Here is an 18,492-nt window from a genome sequence, read left to right on the forward strand (position 1 = left end):
TGTGTAAAAAGGTGAGATTTGAGCTGTTTTGACTTTGACCTGACAATTAGCTGTAGATGAGTGTCTGCACTCATTTAAGAATAAACCATTCAGTATTTATTAATATGTCAACTCCGCTGGCAATGAATTCGTTTTCAATAGAGTAGAGTACAACTGCTGTTTCCGAATTAGGATTCTCAAGAAAGAACAGAAGGTATATAAATACTTTAAGCTTTCCCTGAGCAAGTCAGCCTTGTTAAAAAAGCAGTAGGTTAATATAAAGGGAATGAAAAACGTATGTTATCAGTAAGAATAAAAACATTGTATTTCTTGGGGAATACTACATTTTAATAAATGGATGCGCCTGACAAGTAAAATCATGTCCTGGCACCTCAGGGAAGTGTATATTGAGATCAATCAATCAAATGTATTTATAAAGCCCTTCTTACATCAGCTGATGTCACAAAGTGCTGTACAGAAACCCAGCCTAAAACCCCAAAGTACAGGGTACAGCATCTATTCTTCATTGGTATGACGCTACCAGCTTTGCACACCTGTATTTGGGGAGTTTCTCCCATTCTTCTCTGCAGATCCTCTCAAGCTATTTTCAGGTCTCTCCAGAGATGTTCGATCTTGTTCAAGTCCGGACTCTGGCTGGGCCACTCAAGGACATTCAGAGACTTGTCCCGAAGCCACTCCTGCATCGTCGTTGCTGTGTGCTTAGGGTCGTCGTCCTGTTGGAATGTGAAGCTTCGCCCCAGTCTGAGGTTTTCATCAAGGATCTCTGTACAATTGCTCCATTTATCTTTGCCTCGATCCTCACTAGTCTCCCAGTCCCTGTCCCTGAAAAATTATAATGCCGCCACCATGCTTCACCGTAGGGATGGTGCCAGGTTTGCAGAAATGTTTTGGTACCCTTCCCCAGATCTGTGCTGCGACACAATCCTGTCTCAGAGATATACAGACAATTCCTTCATCCTCATTGCCTGCTTTTTGCTCTGACATGCGCTGTCAGCTGTGATTTCAAGTTTTCATAACAATCGGCATTTTTGGGGGCCGATTTCCGATTGTAAAAAAAAAATATATATTTTTTGTTTTTTGTTTGTTTTATACCTTTATTTAACTAGGCAAGTTAAGAACACATTCTTATGTACAATAACGGCCTAGGAACTGTGGGTTAACTGCCTTGTTCAGGGGCAGAACGACAGATTATCACCTTGTCAGCTCAGGGGTTCAAATCTTGCAAAGGCACAGTTAACTTGTCCAAAGCTCTAACCATTGCACTCCACGAGTAGCCTGCCTGTTACGCGAATGCAGTAGAAGCCAAGGTAAATTGCTAGATAGCATTAAACTTATCTTATAAAAAACAATCAATCATAATCACTAGTTATAACTACTAATCCAGTTTAGCAGGCAATATTAACCAGGTGAAATTGTAATTTCTCTTGCGTTCATTGCACGCAGAGTCAGAGTATATGCAACAGTTTGGGCTGCCTGGCTCATTGCGAACTAATTTGCCAGAATTTTACATAATTATGACATACAATGCTTCCCACACATCTGGAGAAGATGGCATCAAACGTCTCGTCTCAGTCACCTGAGATTTCTTTATCTGCTCATGCAAAGTCGCCAAGCAGTATGCAGACGTCGGAGCAGTCCCTGACGATGACGTTAATGAAGTCCACCAGGAGGTGAAAGGTTAGGCTGTCAGAGGGGTTTAGGGACCACAGGCCATCAGCTGCTCTGGTACATCAGGAATGTCCATTTCCTGTTTGATGGGATTTGAGTAGAACAGATTGAAGGTTGTGCAATGTAACAAGAATGTAACAAGAATATTTAGATTTAGGGATGCCACCAGTTAGATAAAATACCGAACGGTTCTGTATTTCACTGAAATAATAAACGTTTTGTTTTCGAGATGATAGTTTCCGGATTCAATCATATTAATGACCAAAGGCTCGTATTTCTGTGTGTTATTATGTTATAATTAAGTCTGATTTGATAGAGCAGTCTGACTGAGCAGCAGCAGGCCCGTAATCATTCATTCAAACAGCACTTTCGTGCATTTTGCCAGCAGCTCTTCGCAAGCACAGCGCTGTTTATGACTTCAAGCCTATCAACCTAATGGCTGGTGTAACCAATGTGAAATGGCTAGCTAGTTAGCTGGGTGTGCGCTAATACTGTTTCAAACGTCACTCGCTTTTAGATTTGGAGTAGTTATTCCCCTTGCCCTGCAAGGGCCGCGGCTTTTGTGGAGCGATGGGTAATGATGCTTCGAGTGTGGCTGTTGTCGATGTATTCCTGGTTCGAGCCCAGGTAGGGGCGAGGAGGGGGACGGAAGCTATACTGTTACACTGGCAATACTATAGTGCCTATAAGAACATCCAATAGTCAAAGGTATATGAAATACAAATGGTATAGAGAGAAATAGTCCTATAAATACTATATTAACTACAACCTAAAACCTCTTACCTTGGAATATTGAAGTCTCATGTTAAAAGGAACCACCAACTTATGTTCTCATGTTTTGAGCAAGGAACTTAAACGTTAGCTTTTTTACATGGCACATATTTTACATGGCACATATACCTTTCTTCTACAATACTTTGTTTTTGCATTATTTAAACCAAATTGAACATGTTTCATTATTTATTTGAGGCTAAATTGATTTTATTGTTGTTTTATATTAAGTTAAAATAAGTGTTAATTAATTCAGTATTGTTGTAATTGTCATTATTACAAATAAATAAATAAATAAAAACCGACCGATTAATCGTTATCGGCTTTTTTGGTCCTCCAACAATCGGTATCGGTATCGGCGTTGAAAAATCATAATCGGTCAACCTCTAATATAGACAGATGTGTGCCTTTCCAAATAAAGTCCAATCAATTGAATTTACCACAGGTGGACTCCAATCAAGTTGTAGAAACATCTCAAGGATGATCAATGGAAACAATTTCGAGACTCATAGCAAAGGGGCTGAAAATGTATATAAATAAGCTATTTCTGTTTTTTATTTGTAATAAATGTGCAAAATTGTCGAAAAACCTGTTTTCGCTTTGTCATTATAAAGAAAAAGTCAAGGTGTCTGAATACTTTCTGAATGCACTGTATGCATTTCAAAATAATGACAATTTTGCAATGCCCGAAAATCAGTCCAATCTATTCACAGAACAGAAAAGACCCGACTTGAAAATGAATGGACTCTACCCAGCTGTTACGCCAGTGGTGTTTGGTAGTTGTGAGGTGATTCTGTTCTGTTATATTGTTGTGTATGAGCCAAGAGGCAAAATCCAAGGAGCAAGGCTAAGACTGGGCCGAACGAGGTAGCAGAACGAGGTAGTGATAGTGCCATACAGATAGTGCCGCAGCAGACGGAGCCAATAGTTCATTCGTAAAAGTACTTAATTTGGCTCCGTTCTCCATAACCTCACTACCTTTAACAGCTGCTAGTGCCTGGCTGTCACAGTCCCACACTGCTACTGCTGCTAGCTGTCCTCTTCCCCTCCTACTTGCCTCTGGATGGCCCTCAGACTAACCATCATCTCCTTGGTTCTAGTGGCCCTAGTCAGTTGCATGTTCATCTTTGTTTTTCTCATATTCTTTTTTTCTTATTGCCTTTTATCTGTTAGTGCATGTGAAAGGAAATTGCTTATGTGGGAAAAAAATCCCAATGGTTATCAAACAGTGGTTATTAGCTATTTCTGTATAGCACAGAACAAGCGTGGTGGTTTTTATCAGCACCGAATGAATGGTTCCTCTCTGGCGGACAGAAGACTATCAATGTTTCCGGTGACTTCTAAAGGTGTATGGCCGTTATTGCTCTACTGCGGTCAGAATGAATAAACGTGTTTTGTCTTCATTGTTAAAGAGAGAAGGTTAAGTCATTCCTGTTGACATAGTTTTAATTCATTCTGTTTAAGGTCAAGGCTGTCTTTACATCTCAAATTATTTTTTTATTTTTTTATTTCACCTTTATTTAACCAGGTAGGCTAGTTGAGAACAAGTTCTCATTTACAACATCGACCTGGCCAGGATGAAGCAAAGCGACACAAGCAACAACACAGAGTTACACATGGAATAAACAGACATGCAATCAATAACACAACTCAACGTCAACAAAACTAAGGAGATGATTGTGGACTTCAGGAAACAGCAGAGGGAACACCCCCCTATCCACATCGATGGAACAGTAGTGGAGAGGGTAGTAAGTTTTAAGTTCCTCGGCGTACACATCACAGACAAACTGAATTGGTCCACCCACACAGACAGCATCGTGAAGAAGGCGCAGCAGCGCCTCTTCAACCTCAGGAGGCTGAAGAAATTTGGCTTGTCACCAAAAGCACTCACAAACTTCTACAGATGCACAATCGAGAGCATCCTGTCGGGCTGTATCACCGCCTGGTACGGCAACTGCTCCGCCCACAACCGTAAGGCTCTCCAGAGGGTAGTGAGGTCTGCACAACGCATCACCGGGGGCAAACTACCTGCCCTCCAGGACACCTACACCGCCCGATGTCACAGGAAGGCCATAAAGATCATCAAGGACAGCAACCACCCGAGCCACTGCCTGTTCACCCCGCTATCATCCAGAAGGCGAGGTCAGTACAGGTGCATCAAAGCTGGGACCGAGAGACTGAAAAACAGCTTCTATCTCAAGGCCATCAGACTGTTAAACAGCCACCACTAACATTGAGTGGTTGCTGCCAACACACTGACTCAACTCCAGCCACTTTAATAATGGGAATTGATGGGAATTTATGTAAAATATATCACTAGCCACTTTAAACAATGCTACCTAATATAATGTTTACATACCCTACATTATTCATCTCATATGTATACGTATATACTGTACTCTATACCATCTACTGCATCCTTATGTAATACATGTATCACTAGCCACTTTAACTATGCCACTTTGTTTACATACTCATCTCATATGTATATACTGCACTCAATACCATCTACTGTATCTTGCCTATGCCGCTCTGTACCATCACTCATTCATATATCTTTATGTACATATTCTTTATCCCCTTACACTTGTGTCTATAAGGTAGTAGTTTTGGAAATGTTAGCTAGATTACTTGTTGGTTATTACTGCATTGTCGGAACTAGAAGCACAAGCATTTCGCTACACTCGCACTAACTTCTGCTAACCATGTGTATGTGACAAATAAAATTAGATTTGATTTGACAATAGGGAAAAAAGTATATATACAGTGTGTATAAATGAGGTAAGGTAATAAATAAGCCATAGTGGCGAAATAATTACAGTTTAACAATTAAACACTGGAGTGATAGATGTACAAAATATGAAGGTGCAAGTAGAGATACTGGAGTGCAAAGGATTCTAAAAATGATACAGTGCGTATCTGACTGAACAGAGCAATATTTCAGCCGCATTTAATTGAGCTAAGGTATTGAAGAGTGTGAGACTGCCGGGTTCAATAGCACTCATTGAGACATTGAAATTGTGACATATGTTATATTATAGTCTTATTCTGTAAGACTGTATTAGGGAGTTGGTGGCATCTAAACTCTATGAGGGAGTCCCTCTTCTGTTCTACTCAAATCCCATCAAACAGGAAATGGACATTCCTGATGTACCAGAGCAGCTGATGGCCTGTGGTCCCTAAACCCCTCTGACAGCCTAACCTTTCACCTCCTGGTGGACTTCATTAACGTCATCGTCAGGGACCGCCCCGACGTCTGCATACTGCTTGGCGACTTTGCACGAGCAGATAAAGAAATCTCAGGTGACTGAGACGTTTGATGCCATCTTCTCCAGATGTATGGGAAGCATTGTAGAGGACACACAAGGAGTTGGATGTCGGTTGGCATTTGTTCCCTCCCAGAGATATGTCCTCCATCGCTTAATATACCCACAACCCCCTTTCACCCTGCCGGACCTCAGCAAGCATGATGCTGAGCGCGTGACACTGGTGCCTGACCCCTGCACCCTGCTCATTGAGGGCGTGACCTTTGGCCTGACCTCTACGAACATTGTGTTCGACATGGGAGCAGAGGAGATCAGATGTGCTGCCGGTTTGGAAAGATTCTCACGCATCTTGAAACACATGCTGACCCAGAGAAGCTACTACCCCTTGTACCTGCTGGTGAAATGAGAAATTCCAGAGCTAGGGCCAGATACCCCTCAGTCCTGATGTGCGCTACTTCATCAAGGATGTGATTGGCTGTGTGTGTGTGTGTCAATCCTGGACCATGGGCCAGGTGGGAGGGACTTTATGGCAAGCTGCTCATCAAGAGGAGCTCCACATTGATAGATGGGAAGAGTCAGTCCCTGTGTGGCCGGCTAAGTGGTCAAGATCTAACCTGATTGAAGACTGACTGAAGATTGATCTCTCTCCCTACTTCTCATCATATTACACAATGATCTATTCTACAAGGGCTTGTCTGTTTATTTTTTTTACATCAGTACTTTGATATAATGTAACTGGCTGCTTACCGTAATTTCATTGGGTAATTTTCTCTGTCCTATATTAACCTATTCGTAGACGCAAACTGCTTTCGCGCCTATGGACGATATTATCTTCTGGTCAGGAGTTTTGTTAAGATCCCCGACACTCGTTCTGATCGTTAAAACGTATCGTTTGCAGTACGGTTTTGGAAACATATGGAACTTATCTTTCATATCAGCGAGAAATAATTTTCCAAAAACAAAAGGCTAAAATACTACACACCTTTATAGGGTGAGTGTTCCCACACGGCCATATCGCCATGTTATATTGCTTGTTTACAGAAGACAGACGGAAGACATAGGCGGCCACCTGTACTAATTAGCTATCTAGCGTGCTAGGAACACCTGTGTGTAAGCGTAACTGGGGAGGCAGTGTAGTTCGTCAACTGGAGGCACACACAGCAAAGTAGCACTTTAGGGGACTTGATCTTCCTCCTTCCTTCCTTCCCACCGGTCAAAAACTGGTTGCATCAATGTCGTTTCCATGTCATTTCAACAACAAAAAACGCAACGGATTGGGATTTGCAAAAAGTCATCAACGTAATGGAATTTCGTCTTTTTTTTCTCCACCAAACTTTGAACCTAAATCCAATGACATGGTGTCCTTTTTGTGTGTGTTAATTCCACGTTGAATTCACGTTAGTTGACATCTCAAACAAATGTAAATCAAAACTAGACGTTGAAATGACGTCTGTGCCCAGTGGGTTAGTTGTGAGCCTAGGGTTGTTCCATGGCTGATTGTTCTAATGCTCTTGTTGGTCCAACACACATCTATGAAGGGGCAATCTCTTATTCTTGAGTGGAGTTCTCACTTCATGCCAAAATCTTCTGGGGGCAATGAGCAAATAATTACCATAATTGTTTATTAATGATTATCATCTCTACACTATGTTGTTCAGCCTCCTGTGTCAGAGAGTGTCTACCCAAAAATGTACTCTTATGCAAATAGGAATGAGGTGGAGTGTGCTCTTACCTCCGAGGTAGGATATTATCAGCAGTGTATTATAACAGACTACGGCTGGGAAGAGGATAACTGGCGAAAACATTTCCTCTTTTGTGGCCGTGTACAACACTCATGTTGTACAACTGGTGTACAAAGAATTTTTCAGAATGATTTTTTTTTGAGTCAAACAGAGAGCTTGACTGCACGAATAATGTTTACACAACGACTGTGGGGTGACTCCAAAATGCTTGTGTATTTCTCTTGTGCAGAAAAACTCTCTGTTGTATCACTACGATTTGTATCAGTTGTACAACGTGAGTGTGTACAGAGGCCATTGCCTCCTGAATCAGGTAGCATCTGTGTGTTGGAGGTCACCTATCACATCAGCAATGAAACCCCACAAATCTCCAGAGTAGTTCCACTCCATCCTGTTGAGGTCCCATAGGGCGGAGCACAATTGGCCGGGTTAGGGTTTGGCCCGGGTAGGCCGTCATTGTAATTAAAAACGTGTTCTTAACTGACTTGTCTAGTCAAATCAAATGTTTAAAAAGATACATAAATAAATGGAGTCTACAACGAAAATTCCCCAATTAAAGCTAAGCTGCAATTAAAGGGAAAGGCAGTGTTCTCCTTAGGCTTATAGTAAGCACTATTACGACTATAACATAGACACACAATTTTCTAAACGGATTGTGTGAGAGATGCTTACTAAGCACACTGAGGGCTCATATTTCTGTTCTGCCTTCAGAAAGTATTCCCCTTGACTTATTCCACATTTAGTTGTGTTACTGCCTGAATTCCAAAGTGGATTAGATAGATATATTTTTTCTCACCCATCTACACACAATACCTCACAATGACAAAGTGAAAACATGTTTTTAGACTTTTTAGAAAATGTATTGAAAATGAAATTCTGAGTCAATACATATTAGAATCACCTTTAGCAGCGATTACAGCTGTGGGTGAATTCTGGGTAAGTCTCGGTAAGAGCTTTGCACACCTGGAATGTACCATATTTGCACATCATACTTTTAAAAAATGTCAAGCTCTGTAAAGTTGGTTGTTGATCATTGCTAAACAACCGTTTTCAAGTCTTCCATTAGATTTTCAAACAGATTAAGTCAAAACTATAACTCGGCCACTCAGGAACATTCAATGTCATCTTGGTAAGCAACTCCAGTGTATATTTGGCCTTGTGCTTTAGGCTATTGTCCTGCTGAAAGGTGAATTTAAACTCCCAGTGTCTGTTGGAAAGCAGACTGAAACAGGCTTTTATTTAGGATTTTGCCTGTGATTAGCCCTATTCTGTTTTTTTACCCCCCAAAAAACTCCCTAGTTCCTTGCCAATGACAAGCATATTCATGACATGATACAGCCACCACCATGCTTGAAAATATGAAGAGTGGTACTCAGTAATGTGTTGTGGTGGATTTGCTCCAAACATAAGGCTTTGTATTCAGGACATACAGTGCATTCGGAAAGTATTCAGATGGCTTGACTTTTTCCACATTTTGTTACATTACAGCCTTATTTTAATATTGATGATATAGTTTTTTCCTCTCATCAATATACACACATTACTCCATAATGACAAAGAAAATCATGTTTTTTAGAAAATGTTTCGAATTTATCACATTTACATACAGTACCGGTCAAAAGTTTGGACACACCTACTCATTCAAGGGTTTTTCTTTATTTGGACTACTTTATACATTGTAGAATAATAGTGAAGACATCAACACTATGAAATAACACATACGGAATCATGTAGTAACCAAAAAATTGTTAAACAGCTCAAAAAATATTTTATATTTCAGATTTTTCAAAGTAGCCACCATTTGCCTTGATAACAGCTTTGCACACTCTTGGCATTCTCTCAACCAGCTTCACCTATAATTATTTTCCAACAGTCTAAAAGGGGTTCCCACATATGCTGAGCACTTGTTGGCTGCTTTTCCTTCACTCTGCGGTCCAACTCATCCCAAACCATCTCAATTGGGTTGAGGTCGGGTGATTGTAGATTCCAGGTCATCTGATGCAGCACTCAATCAGCACTGATAATCCCATTAAGTGCAAAGCAGATGGGATGCCGTATTGCTGCAGAATACTGTTAAGTGTGCCCTGAATTCTAAATGAATCACCGACAGTGTCACAAGCAAAGCACCTCCACACCATCACACTTCCTCCTCCATGCTTCACGGTGGGAACCACACATGCAGAGATCATCCGTTCACCTACTCTACGTCTCACAAAGACACAACGGCTAGAACCAAAAATCTCAAATTTGGACTCATCAGACCAAAGGACAGATTTCCACCAGTCTAATGTCCATTGCTCGTGTTTCTTGGCCCAAGCAAGTTTCTTATTATTATTGGTGTCCTTTAGTAGTGGTTTCTTTGCAGCAATTCGACCATGAAAGCCGGTGTCAGAGGAAGGCCCTAAAAATTGTTAAAAACTCCAGCCAACCTAGTCACTGTTCTCTCTGCTAACGCACGGCAAGCGGTACCGGAGCGCCAAGTCTAGGTCCAAGAGGCTTCTAAACAGCTTCTATCCCCAAGTCATAAGTCAAATCTATTTTTAGGGCTTTCCTCTGACACTGCCTGGTATAGAGGTCCTGGATGACAGGCAGCTTAGCCCCAGTGATGTACTGGGCTGAACGCACTACCCTCTTTGGTGCCTGTCGGAGGCAGAGCAATTACCGTTCTCGATGTTGCAGCTGTAGAACCTTTTGAGGATCTGAGGACCCATGCCAAATATTTTTAGTTTCCTGAGGGAGAATAGGTTTTGTCGTGCCCTCTTCACGACTGTCTTGATGTGTTTGGACCATTCTAGTTTGTTGGTGATGTGGACACCAAGGAACTTGGAGCTCTCAACCTGCTCCACTACAGCCATGCCGATGATGAGAATGGGGGCGTGCTCTGTCCTCCTTTTCCTGTAGTCCACAATCATCTCCTTAGTCTTGGTTACGTTGAGGGATAGGTTGTTATTCTGGCACCACCCGGCCAGGTCTCTGATCTCCTCCCTATAGGCTGTGTTGTCATTGTCGGTGATCAGGCCTACCACTGTTGTGTCATCTGCAAACTTAATGATGGTGTTGGAGTCGTACTTGGCCATACAGTCGTGGGTGAACAGCGAGTACAGGAGGGGACTGAGCACGCACCCCTGAGGGGCTCCAGTGTTGAGGATCAGAGTGGCAGATGTGTTGCTACCTACCCTCACCACCTGGGGCAGCCCGTCGGGAAGTCCAGGATCCAGTTGCAAAGGGAGGTGTTTAGTCCCAGGATCCTTAGCTTACTGAACATCTCATCAAATGGCTCCCCAAACTACATGCATTGCACAATTCACTTTAACTTCTTTGGGAACGGCGGCAGTATTGAGTAGCTTGGATGAATAAGGTGCCCTATGTAAACTTCCTGTTACTCAGGCCCAGAAGCTAGGATATGCATATGCATGGTAGTATTGGATAGAAAACACTCTAAAGTTTCCGTAACTGTTAAAATAATGTATGTGAGTATAACAGAACTCGTAGGGCAGGCGAAAACCTGAGAAAAATCGAACCAGGAAGGAATTCTCAAGTTCGTAGTGCCCTACGAGCCAACTTTTCGTCTGGATGATGGGACCTCGCTTTGTGCAGATGGAATACTGAATTAAACGCGCAAACAATAAGGAGGTTATTGGACATAAAGAGGAACTTTATCGAACCAAACTAACATTTATTGTGTAACTTTATTGTGTAACTGGGAGTGAGTCCTGGAAGTGCTATCCGATGAATATCAAAGGTAAATTATTAATTTGAACGCTATTTCTGACTTTTGTTGACTCCACAACTTGGCGGGTAACTGTATGTCTTGTTTTGCTAGCTGAGCGCTGTACTCAGGTCAATCACATGGTATGCTTTCGCCGTAAAGCTTTTTAGAAATCTGACACAGTGGCTGCATTAAGAAGAAGTTTTTATTTAAGCCTATGTATAACACTTGTATCTTTCATCAATGTTTATGATGAGTATTTCTGTAATTTGATTTGGCTCTCTGCAATTTCACCGGATGTTTTTGAGACAATGCATTACTGAACATAACGCGCCAATTTAAACTGAGGTTTTTGGATATAAAGATTAACTTTATCGAACAAAACAAACATGTATTGTGGAACATGGAGTCCTGGGAGTACAACCAGATGAAGATCATCAAAGGTTAGTTATTAATTTCATTTCTATTTCTGATTTTTGTGACTTCTCTCCTTAGCTGGAAAATGGCTTTTTGTGGCTAAGCGCTGTCCTAACATAATCGCATGGTATGCTTTCGCCGTAAAGCCTTTTGAAATCTGGCACCTTGGTTGGATTAACAGCAAGTTAAGCTTATTTTGATGTATTGCACTTGTGATTTCATGACAGTTGAATATTTATAGTAATTTAATTTGAATTTGGTACTTTGCCATTACACCGGATGTTGGCCAGGTGGGACGCTAACATCCCACCTATCCCAGAGAGGTTAATAACTCTACACACATATTACATCAATTACCTCGACTAACCGGTACACCCGCACATTGACTCTGTACCGGTACCTCCTGTATATAGCGTCGCTATTGTTATTTTACTGCTGCTCTTTAATTATTTGTTCATTTTACTTCTTAGTTTTCTTGGCATTTTTCTTAAAACTGAATTGTTGTTTAAGGGCTTGCATTTCACTGTAAGGTCTACACCTGTTGTATTCAGCACATGTGACAAATAACATTTTATTTGAAATTTGGTGTGATTCACGCAGTCTCCTCTGAACTGTTGATGTTCAGATGTGTGTGTTACCTGAACTCTGTGAAGCATTTATTTGGGCTGCAATTTCTGAGGCTGGTAACTTTAATGAACTTATCCTCCGCAGCAGAGGTAACTCTGGGTCTTCCTTTCCTGTGGCGGTCCTCATGAGAGCCAGTTTCATCATAGCACTTAATGGTTTTTGCGACTGCACTTTTCCAGAGTGACTGACCATCATGTCTTAAAGTAATGATGGACTGTCATATCTCTTTACTTATTTGAGCTGTTCTTCCCATAGTATGGATTTGGTATTTTACCAAATAGGGCAATATTCTGTATATCACCCCTACCTTGTCACAACACAACTGATTGGCTCAAATGCATTAAGAAGGAAAGAAATTCCACAAATTAACTTTTAACAAGGCACACCTGTTAATTTAAATGCATTCCAGGTGACTACCTCATGAAGCTGGTTGAGATAATTCCAACAGTGTGCAAATGCTACTTTGAAGAATGTCAAATATAAAATATATTTTGATTTGTTGAACACTTTTTTGGTTACAAGATGATTCCAAATGTGTTAACTCATATTTTTTTTATGTCTTAGTACAAATAGTACAAATAAAGAAAAACCCTTGAATGAGTAGGTGTGTCCAATCTTTTGACTGGTACTGTAAGTATTGACCCTTTACTCAGTACTTTGTTGAAGCACCTTTGGCAGCAATTATAGCTTCAAATCTTCTTGGGTATGACACTACAAGCTTGGCACACCTGTATTTGAGGAGTTTCTCCCATTCTTCTTTGCAGAGCCTCTGAAAATCTGTCAGGTTGGAAGGGGAGCGTCGCTGCACAGCTATTTTCAGGTCTCTCCAGAGATGTTCGATCGGGTTCAAGTCCAGGCTCTGGCTGAGCCACTCAAGGACATTCAGACTTGTCCCTAAGCCACTCCTGTATTATCTTGGCTGTGTGCTAATTTTCCTGTTGGAAGGTGAACCTTAGGTGAACCACCCCAGTCTGAGGTCCTGAGCGCTCTGGAGCAGATTTTCATCAAGGATCTCTCTGTACTTTGCTCCGTTCATCATTCCCTCGATCCGGACTAGTCTCCCAGTCCATGCCGCTGAAAAATATCCCCACTGCATTATGCTACCACCACCCTACTTCCCTGTAGGGATGGTGCCATGTTTCCTCCAGACGTGATGCATGGCATTCAGGCCAAAGAATTCAATATTGGTTTCATCAGACCAGAGAATCTTGTTTCTCATGGTCTGAGAGTCCTTTAGGTGCCTTTTGTCAAACCCCAAGCGGGCTGTCATGTGCCTTTTATCATTGGTGTAAAGTACTTAAGTAGTACTTTAAAGTATTTTTTACTTACGTTTTTTAATTTTTTTTATCTGTCCTTTACTTTACTATTAACATTTTTGACAACTTTTATTTTTCCTTCACTACATTCCTAAAGAATATTATGCACTTTTTACTACATACAATTTCTCTGACACCCAAAAGTACATTTTTGAACTTGGCAGACTCACTAAATGCAAATGCTTTGTTTGTAAATTATGTGTTGGATTGCGACCCTGGCGATCCATAAATAAAACATAAAAAACAATTGTGCCTTCTGGTTTGGGTAATTTAAGGAATTGTAAATTATTCATACTTTTACTTTAACTTTTGATACATTTTAGCAACTGCATGTACTTTTGATACTTAAGTATATTTAAAACCAAATACTTTTAGACTTTTACTCAAGTAGTATTTTACTGGGTGACTTTCACTTTGACATGAGTCATTTTCTATTAAGGCATCTTCACTTTAAGTTTGAAAATGTAGTACTTTTCCCACCACTGCCTTTTGCTGAGGAGTGGCTTCATTCTGGCCACTCTACCATAAAGGCCTAATTAGTGGAGTGCTACAGAGATGGTTGTCCTTCTGGAAGGTTCTCCCATCTCCACAGAGGAACTCCAATCATGTTAAGATGGCATCAGCGAGGATGGCTGACATTTTACATGCCCGTAACCAATTGTGCTATTTTGGTCATTTTTTTGCATTGTTTGTCACTTATTTGTGTACTTATTTTGTACATAATGTTGCTGCTACTGTCTCTTATGACCGAAAATAACTTCTGGACATCAGAATGGGGATTACTCACCACGAACTGGAAGAAGCTTTTTCCTTTAACGAGTCCGATGAGAAAGATATACTGCTCTCCCGTGAACAGGCCCAGATCCCCGTCATTTGCGTGAGGAAAAGAGGACGCAGATCGGGCTGCCTTTTGATAATCTTAAACTTCCCTTGCCATCAATCCTACTTGCTAACATACAATCATTGGAAAATTCAATTGATGACCTACGATTATGATTATCCTACCAACGAGACATTAAGAACTGAAATATCTTATGTTTCACTGAGTAGTGGCTGAACGACAACATGGATAATATAGAGCTGGAGAGATTTTCAATGCACCGGCAGAACAAAGACGAGGGGTGGGGGTGTGTGTCTTTTTGTCAATAACAGCTGGTGTGCAATGTCTAATATTAAAGAAGTCTTGAGGTATTGCTCGCCTAAGGTAGAGTACCTTATGATAAGCTGTAGACCACACTATCTACCAATAGAGTTCTCATCTATTTATTTTTTTTACAGCCATTTTAAAATATGACTGTAACGTAACAAAATGTGAAAAAAATCAAGGGGTCTGGATACTTTCCGAATGCACAGTAAAGTTCAAAGTTCAGTTTTAATTTAGTGCCTTATTGCAAACAGGATGCATGTTTTGGAATAGTTTTAGTCTGTACAGGCTTCCTTCTTTCCACTCCGTCATTTAGTTTAGTATTGTGGAGTAACTACAATGTTGTTGATCCATTCTCAGTTTTCCCCTATCACAGTCATTAAACTCTGTAACTGTTTTTAAGTCACCATTGGCCTGATGGTGAAATCCCAATGTCTGCTTTTTTTTTTTTTTCACCCATCTAAAAATAGGTGCCCTTCTAAGCGAGGCATTTGTCTTTGTGGGTGAATCTGTATTTGAAATGAACTGCTAGAATATAGGGAATTTATAGATAATTGTATGTGTAGGGTACAGAGATTAAGCAGTCATTCAAAAGAAATGTTAAACACTATTATTGCACACAGAGTCCATGAAACGTATTATGTGACTTGTTAAGCACATTTTTACTCCTGAATTTGATGCTTGCCATAACAAGACACTTCAGCTTTTAATTTTCAATGAATTTCTACAATTTCTAAAAACATAATTCAAATTCATCTGGCCAATGGTTATTGTGTGTAGGCCAGCTGAATAAAATCTCGATTTAATCCATTGTAAATTCAGGCTGTAACACAACAAAATGTAGGGTGTGAATATTTCCTGAAGGCACTGTACGCATAGATGACATTGCATGTTCTGCAACGGGCACGGCATTTCCTTTGAGATCGGTTTAATTTTGTGACATTGTAGATCAAGTGACATGAAATGGAAAGTGTTCCAACAGTGATGGCAAGTGGGCTGAGAGTTGACAGTGTTGGGACGGCATTGAATACATTTTCCTTCACTTGAAAATCTTCCATATGTTGATTGTGAATAAATGGTGTGAAATTAGAGAAATAGAATTAAAGCAATGAGAGTGTCTGAGACAGAATCCAATACTTTTCTAATGCTGCCTGCCAGTGTTTCATTGAATTGCATGCATTGACTGTTATATTTATTACTGACCCAAATCCCAACTCCCCCAAAAAGAAGCCTAAACATGCAATAACAATCCTTAATCAAAAATAATTAAATGATCCCAAAATGTAATTTATCAATGTAATTGTGTATGCCCAAATACTTGAAGCCTGTTGAAGGTTGTAACTGGAAATAACAACATTGGATCCTCAATATTGATCCTCAAGCTTAATAGCCAGTTAATAAGGCTGAAATGCAAAATGTCCCCGGTTCATGTCTGCTGGGGTTAATGTGTTAACCATTTTTTTCTGAGATGTGTGGGATTATTCAGAAATTGTGTGAGGTTGCAAAATCTTTGATCCAGTAATCCAGATCAAATGTATCCCCTCACCACCACCACCCTGGTATCTCTTTGCTTTTGGGTGGAACTTGAAATCAAATTTGAATGTATCTGATGATATCTGATGATACTGCATCTTGTGCAACAGCAAAGAACCTGTTTTATTAATGATCCCATGCTATGTAATTGAAATATTGCATTTCAACCAAATATTGCCTTTGGCTGAAATATTGCCACTCCTATGGGTGAACAGAATCTTAAAGCATGATCATTTTGATATTGATTCATATTATAAAAAATTGGCCCCTGAAGTCCATGCATGTCTGGAATCGTGCAGATGGATAATGTATGGGTCCCCATGAAAAATGGGGTTTGCTGGTCATTCAACACAATGTATGCATACATACCTTTCAATATGATTTAACTTGATGACAAATGATTTGTGTGATAGGAGAATGCAATTTTCCATATTGCAATTGCTCATTCCAAGGCGTGCATTTGCCGTATAATGCATTGTATGATCAAATAGATGATGCTTAGTCTTGACATCCCCACCTGTTACAGCCCTAGCCTAGTCTACTGCATGCACTTCAGACATTGCAAAACGTCGCAAAACAGGAGGCACGATCAAACAATAAATCCCCCAAAAATGGGGGGGGGGGCAGCCAATCCACATCGTATTGTAGTCCACTTCAAAATGACAATAAAACCGTTAATTATTCTGAATATAGCGGCATACACAATTTGAGTTCATTCAATTGGTTGGCACAATAGAGCACCACAGTCTTTGCAGGTGGACTGTCTTCGAATGGTGCTCTTATTACTACCTCACTGGATTCCATGCTTTTCAGATGCATAAAAAATTGCTTGTGCATTTGCATTTACTACCTTTAAATCCTTTGCAGATTGGCTACTATGGACGTCAGGGGCGTAACGTTATGCATTTATATGTATAGATACTATCTCCTATTGCAACAAAGTAAGTTGGTATGAATGTACATTACTCCATATTGGATTAATTGGTTGAGTATTCACCTGTTAAGTTGAGAAACAATTGAAAGAGTGGCAGATAATATAAATGCATACCTGTAAGCTTCTGCATGTGTCCTTATCCGTTGGGTGACCGTTGGGTTGAGGTAGAAGTCGAAGCTTTTTTTTATTGCAGGCTATACGCTGCTCACGGTAACAACATATCACTATAGAGACATAACAACTGTCGCATATAGCCTACAACAAAACAAAACTACAAACACTATTGCAAACACGGGTCTAGTAGTTTCCAATAAGGATGCTTGATTGTCCGTAGATGCGTCTTGCGCAACTTGCGGTCCTCTTTCATATAGGGAGGTCCTCCTTGCTATAGAGAGGTCCTCCTTCCCTTTCAGTCGCTCGTTCGAAACACTGCAAGGCGAGTGGCGCCAATGCTTTCTTCCTCGTCTACGTTGGCACTTTTTTTGGTATGAGTGACAAAAAAAATATTAGGGTCCTTACGTCACATATTCATTTTTTCAGTGAAATGGGAGCGCCGATTTGACCACTAGGAGGGGTATAGCTTCTCTGTAGAGAATTAATGAGTGAACTCTGAGAAGACGCTCAGATTAACCAATTAAGATTGATTTTAGTATCCTGTTTAATCTTTAATCTTTCTCTGTGTAATGTTTTACGACTGTAATTTAATTGAGCTGATATGAGAAATACATGGTGAACTGAGAGTGTGCCCAGATGAATCAATCCTATAGTCTAATAGCACGCACCCACGCACGCACGCACGCGCACACACACACACACACACACACATACACACACATACACACACACGCACGTAAACTCAACAAAAAATAAACGTCCCTTTTTCAGGACCCTGTCTTTCAAAGATCATTCGTAAAAATCAGAATAACTTCACAGATCTTCATTGTAAAGTGTTTAAACACTGTTTCCCATGCTTGTTCAATGAAACATAAACAATTAATGATCATGCACCTGTGGAATGGTCGTTAAGACACTAACAGTTTACAGACAGTAGTCAATTAAGGTCACAGTTATGAAACCTTAGGACACTAAAGAGGCCTTTCTAATGACTCTGAAAAACACCAAAAGAAAGATGCCCAGGGTCCCTGCTCATCTGTGTGAATGTGCCTTAGGCATGCTGCAAGGAGGCATGAGGACTGCAGATGTGGCCAGGGCAATAAATTGTAATGTCTGTACTGTAAGACGCCTAAGACAGCGCTACCTGGAAACAGGATGGACAGCTGATCGTCCTCGCAGTGGCAGACCACGTGTAACAACACTTGCACAGGATCGGTACATCCGAACATCACACCTGCGGGACAGGTACAGGAT

The 18,492-nt window shown here is 40.6% G+C and overlaps 1 protein-coding gene across 1 annotated transcript in view; it reads right to left on the reverse strand.

The window, feature by feature from the left end:
* Nucleotides 1-17,607, reverse strand: part of LOC109899065 (brorin) — a 52,273-nt gene extending 34,666 nt beyond the window's left edge. The window contains exon 1 of the mRNA XM_020494114.2: nucleotides 17,239-17,607. The gene's annotated coding sequence lies outside the window, so the exon portion shown is untranslated. The remainder of the gene's footprint in view (nucleotides 1-17,238) is intronic.
* Between the last annotated feature and the right edge of the window lie 885 nt (nucleotides 17,608-18,492).

The sequence above is a fragment of the Oncorhynchus kisutch genome, linkage group LG11 (assembly GCF_002021735.2).
Source record: "Oncorhynchus kisutch isolate 150728-3 linkage group LG11, Okis_V2, whole genome shotgun sequence".
Classification (NCBI taxonomy): domain Eukaryota; kingdom Metazoa; phylum Chordata; class Actinopteri; order Salmoniformes; family Salmonidae; genus Oncorhynchus; species Oncorhynchus kisutch.